Below are 5,891 nucleotides of genomic sequence, written 5' to 3'. Positions count from 1 at the left end.
CAAATCGGACGAGTGAGGTATGGTTTTCTAGCTATTTTCCATGCTTTAGCTGCTGGTTGGATAGGATTTCAGGAATTCCAAGCGTAAACACTTCGATTTCGAAGTTAAGTTTCAGCCGGTTTTGAGGGTGCGATTCCAGGCACTTCCGACCAGTTTTTGGGGTAAGTCTAAGAACAAAAGTGGCTCCAGATAGGGTGTTACACCTAGGATAGGAACCTTGAGCAGTGATTTGAAGTTTTTCCAGAAGCGCTATTGCTTTAGTCACCATGGCCACGGGACGTGTGGCGGCGCATGGACACACGGGTGGGGACCACAATCACCCTAGAATAATCCCTTAGTCCTCACGAGCCGTAGGATTCGCGGATCTTAATTCGATAGCGCTTGGACCCTAACTGATCTCACCTAGTGTGATTTGGTTCAGCAGGTTTGAGCCGCGCTGGATCAGAGTCATGTCTGTGTATGTTGAGCCAGGTAATTCTGTGAGCGATAGTATTTGACGGATCGAAACGAGTCCCTGCTACTCCAGAATGTCAGCCCTAGATCGAGGTTTACAAAGAAACAAACCAATAGATCAGAATAGAGGAAAACTACGTGTGGCTTGATCCTCAAGAAAGGTACATAGACACCTATGTTATCGTGCACAAACCACGAGTTAGGCCTTAGGGTTTGTGTTATTGTTTTTCGTGGATTTTGGTCATTTACGACCCACAGCCACCAGTGTCATTTAAAACAGGATTCACTTCGGATTCCAAAGTGAAAATTGGGTCAGGTTGTTTCATAGTGAATATAAAGAATTGCAAGCATCAAAACACTAATAAGTGATCACAGACCTCCTGAGAATCAAAACACTTAGATTGCTGCCATAGATGGAAGCAATAGAAAGTGAAAAGATCATGGCCATATCATACAACCACAACCTAAGAATCATGATGTTCCAAGTGAAAAAAATTATACGTTCATCAAACAATTAAGAAAAGATCGTGATCATATCATACAGCCACAACTTTTCGACTAGTGATGAACTGCAGTTGAGGGAGATCTTGAAGAAACTCATGGCTGAGCTTCTGGGGATGAAAACTCTTCACATCATATAGCCATCCCGGCATATATAGTTTGCTGCAAGACAATGAAGCACAAAGTTGCAACACCCCAGGTCCCCAGTTGGGAGCACTATCAAGGATAATGACATGGTTATAGATGTGTTTTGAAATTTAGGGCCTGTTTGGTATCCTATCCAAGTAGAGAACTCAAAACTTGTTATTTTTCTTAAGGGTAAATTACTCAAATGGTTCTCAAACTTGTACTCGATTTACATTTTAGTCCATAAATTAAATTATTAGTCCAAATGAAACATAAACTATATTTTAATCGTCCATTTGATCCAACCGTTAGGTTTTGTCAATGTTGCCGTCAAATTTAAGGGTAAAACCGTCCCAAACTGTAGAATAGCCAGCTCTTAGCGAAAAAGGCGCCATTCGATTGTAAAATCCCACATCAACCAACGGAGAGGGGGTGATGTGCCTTATATGTGCACACCTGCATATATCTAGCACGAGGCCTTTTGGGAGCTCATTGGCTTTGGAGTCATGAGAACTTCGAAGTTAAGTGAGTTGGGGCTAGAGCAATTCCATGATGGGTGACCCACTGGGAAGTTGCTCGTGAGCTCCCAACAAAACCGTGAGGGCGCAGAGGGGCCCAAATGCATAATATCGTGTTACGGCGGAGCCAATCCCGGGATGTGACAAATTGGTATCAGAGTCACTTTGCCGTGTGGTTCGAGTGTGCCGACGAGGATGTTGGGCCCTTAAGAGGCGTGGATTGTAAGATCCCACATCGACCAACGGAGAGGAGGTGATGTGCCTTATATGTGTACACCTGCATCCATCTAGCACGAGGCCTTTTGGGAGCTCACTGACTTTGGATTTATGAGAACTCCAAAGTTAAGTGAGTTGGGGCTAGAGCAATCTCATGATGGGTGACCCATTGGGAAGTTGCTCGTGAGCTTCCAGAAACAAAACTGTGAGGGCAAAGAAGGGGCCCAAAAACGACAATATCGTGTCACGGCGGAGCCGATCCCGATGTGACAATTCGAGGGATCCACCTTCTTCTTCAACGAAGGCTGCGATGTCTAAAAGTTCAACAGGTTCAACTCAATCCAATCGGTATTGCTTTTGTAGGATGAAGATTAAACGGTGCACTTCATAGACAGATTTGAACCCGGGAAGAAGGTTTGAGGCATGCGACAAAAATCGGGTAAGATAAAGTAATTGCTGGGCTCTGATTGATTATGTGCAACAAATGATGTGCAGAATAGCCAAACAAGACATCATTTCTTTGAATGGTTGGATAATGAAACATGTCCAAGAGGAAAGGAAGTGCTTCTTGGATTGCTTAGAAGACTCAGAGGTATGAAGGAAGAAATTAGAGCAAGAGATGAGCAACTGAGATTAGTGGAAGCAGAGAAGAAAAAATTGGAAGAGAAAATGGGTGTTGTTATTGAAGGAAAAAAGGAATTGGAATGGAGTAGACAGAGACAATTGAAATTGGGGTTTGCTTTGATCCTTTTATGGTGTTTGTTTGTAATTTTGGTGATGAGTAGAAAGATTTAGCTATGAATGTTAGGTCTGTAATGGCCTTTTAGGTTTGTAATGGGAGTAGAAAGTTTTAGCTATGAATGTTAGGTCTGTAATGGCCTTTTAGGTTTGTAATGGGATTATAGGTATGAATGTAATGTGGTATATGTTAGCTAGGAATGTAATGTGGTGTATGTTAGCTAGGAATGTAATGTGGTGTATGTTAGCTATGAATGTAATGTGGTGTTTGTTAGCTATGAAATAGTTCGTGGAGTATTTTAGGTAAACCAATTCCATAACCAAAAACCACACCAATTCCATAAAGGAAAACCAATTCCAAAACCAAAACCAATTCCATAACAAAAAAACCAATTGCATAACCAAAAACCAATCCCATAGCCAAAAACCAATTCCATAACCAAACTGCACAGCATAAACCAATTCCATTACCAATATGTAGAGTTAACTCTAATCCACAAGCAGTGATTCCATAAAATTACATCCCAAATTACAGAACCTAAACCAAAAGGCAGAGTGTAACTCTAATCCAAAAAATGTGAATCCACAAAATAACATCCCAAAAGCTGTGATCCTATTGTTTGTACTGTAAGCCAAAATGCAAGGCCTTTACATAACCAAAATGCATAACTTGAACAAAATCCACATCCCAAATTACACAAAATATATATGATTCCCCCTGCCTTGTGAATGATTATGGTTGTGATAGAACTTCTGTAGGCCTTTTGAACGTTCCTCCTCCAATAGCAGCCCTTTTGAATGTTCCTCCTCTAATAGCAGCCCTTTTAAATGTGCCCCCTCTAATAGCTGGAAGTTTGAATATGGAACCTGTGTTGGGCAAGTGATGGTTGAAGATGGATTTGAGTTTTCTTGTAGGTGCGCTTGACTGTGACAATGGTGTATTTGCCCTTCCTCTTGCCAAACCTCAAGTTCTTCCTCTTGCCAAACCTTTGACCATAGTTCTTAGCAAACCTCTTCCCACACCTCTTGCCAACTAAAGAAAGAGGACCAATATAAGTTCTGAACTATATTGCAAACAAGTAAGTTAGCATATTTGAAAAATAAACCCCAAACAACATACACTTTGTTGTGAAGAAGTAGCAACTTCAGTTGCAACAACTGGAGCCTCATTGGCTCTTCCTGTTCCTCTAGCCAACCTTCTTCCCATACCTCTTAGCATACTTCTTGGCCAACCTCTTATGCCTCTTTCCACCTAAACAAAGAGGACCAATATAAGTTCGTAACTAAATTGTAGATTTGTGAGACAACATATTTGAAGAAAAATACCCCAAAAAAACGTACACTTTGGTGTGAAGAAGTAGCAACTTCTTTTGCAACAATTGGAGCAACAATTGGAGCCTCATTGGCTATTCCTCTTCCTCATCCTCTGCCCCTCACTCTCACTGCCCTCCCTCAAGTGTGGACTCTCTTTTTGGGCAGAAGATGCATTTGCCTGCAAGAGCACAAGGAATTATTACTTCCAAAACATGTAACAACTCTAAATTTGCATAATAAATAATTACCTGTTGATTTTCTGAGCTCAGTTTGTCACAAGTTGCCCTATTATGGCCACTTTGATCACATCTCCTACATGTGATCTTAATAAAAAGTCTTCTAAGCTTGTCCCTTGGTTGAACATAATTTGGAGGCATTGGATGTGGTGGGGTGGTGGTGGTAATGAATTTCAGCAGCTTCTGGCCCTATTTTTTTGGGCCTTCCTGGCTGTGCCCTAACATTTTGGGGATGTATTGGAGGATGCCCAGACTTAGCCCACTGATCCATTGAAGGGATTGGGTGAATCATTGGTTCATATGACTTCATATAAGTTGCAGGCTTGTAACATTCATCCACATAATCAATGAGGCTTTCATCCCTTTGAAAAATTGCAGAAATTGCATGGCCACATGGTATCCCACATAAATCCCACCTCTGACAAGAACATGTCCTTGCCTTAAGATCCACAACAAATTCTCCACCATACATGTGGGTTACTTGATATGTTTGCAAGCCAGCCAGTCGAGGAATGCATGTGGAGGCATCTAACTTGTTCTTCTAAATTATCTTGAAGATTCTTGGGCCAACTGGATGTTTCCATTTCGGACATGCAGCCCTTCTATTTGCTATCCTAAGCATCACAAGGACTCTTATCCTCTCCAAGCAAGTCAAAATGGACTGATCTCTTGCATCTATTATTGCTGAATTGAAACTTTCACAAAGATTGTTCAACAACAGATCGCACTTAAACCGTGTATTAAATTGAGATCTGATCCAATTCTTTGCAGGTATCTGACTGAGCCATTTCCACGCTTCCTCATCCTCTTGTTTCGTATTTTCCATTTCTGCTTCCCACCAAGGCATAGTTGTGGCTCTTGCTGCAGCCCACATTAGGTGTTTTAGAACAAGACCAGAGTGTGATGATCTAAAGTTATTATATAAGTGTCTAACACACATCCTGTTTCTGCGCTAAAGTAGAGTCTCACCAAGTGTATGAGTCCCTTTGCTTTTCAAAGTAATGAACACATATGACAAACCATTTGTAATCTTTAGATCTTCAATCAACAACCTAAGAAACCAGATCCACGATTGTTTGCTTTTGATCTCAACAACTGCATAAGCAATTGGGAAATCACACATACATCCACCCCAATCTGCTGTCAAAATCGCCGTGATAAGGACCTTTTATGTGGCACCCATCAACACCAATAACTGGTCTGCATCCATCTAAAAACCATTGTGTGCAACCAACGAAGTAAACATACATCCTTAGAAAGATAGCTTGGCCCCCCACTTGTTCAGTTTTAATTACAACTGTACTTCCCTTGTTTGCTTTCTTCAATTCCTCTGCATAATCCCTTAACCTAACATATTGTTCTATGTAACTCCCTTCAATCATTACTTTGGCCCTCTTTTTGGCTCAGATATTTGATGTCTTGTGACAAGCATACAATAATCCTCCAAAACATCCTCTTGCAATGATTTCACATCCAAGTATGCGGTCTCTCTTTAGCTTCTTAGAATACCTATTGCAAAGTCACTTGGATGAGGCATACTTCAACTTGTCAACCCTCCCACAAGTGTGTTCCAGGCTCATAGTTTTGATTTCAAATGTAGATTCACTCTTATCTATCTTTGAAGCATATAAATAAAATGGACATTTCAGTCCTCCCATACATACTACCTGGAGCCTCACTTTGTCATTTTTTTAATTTTAGCAACTTGCCATTTATAATTGCATACTCCTCCACAGCTTCTTTCAATACCTTTTTGTTTGCAAATCGCATTCCCATCCTAAACTCGATT

The sequence above is a fragment of the Prunus mume genome, linkage group LG6 (genome assembly GCF_029339155.1).
Source record: "Prunus mume cultivar Tortuosa linkage group LG6, ASM2933915v1, whole genome shotgun sequence".
NCBI lineage: Eukaryota > Viridiplantae > Streptophyta > Magnoliopsida > Rosales > Rosaceae > Prunus > Prunus mume.
This window is presented reverse-complemented; position numbering follows the sequence as displayed.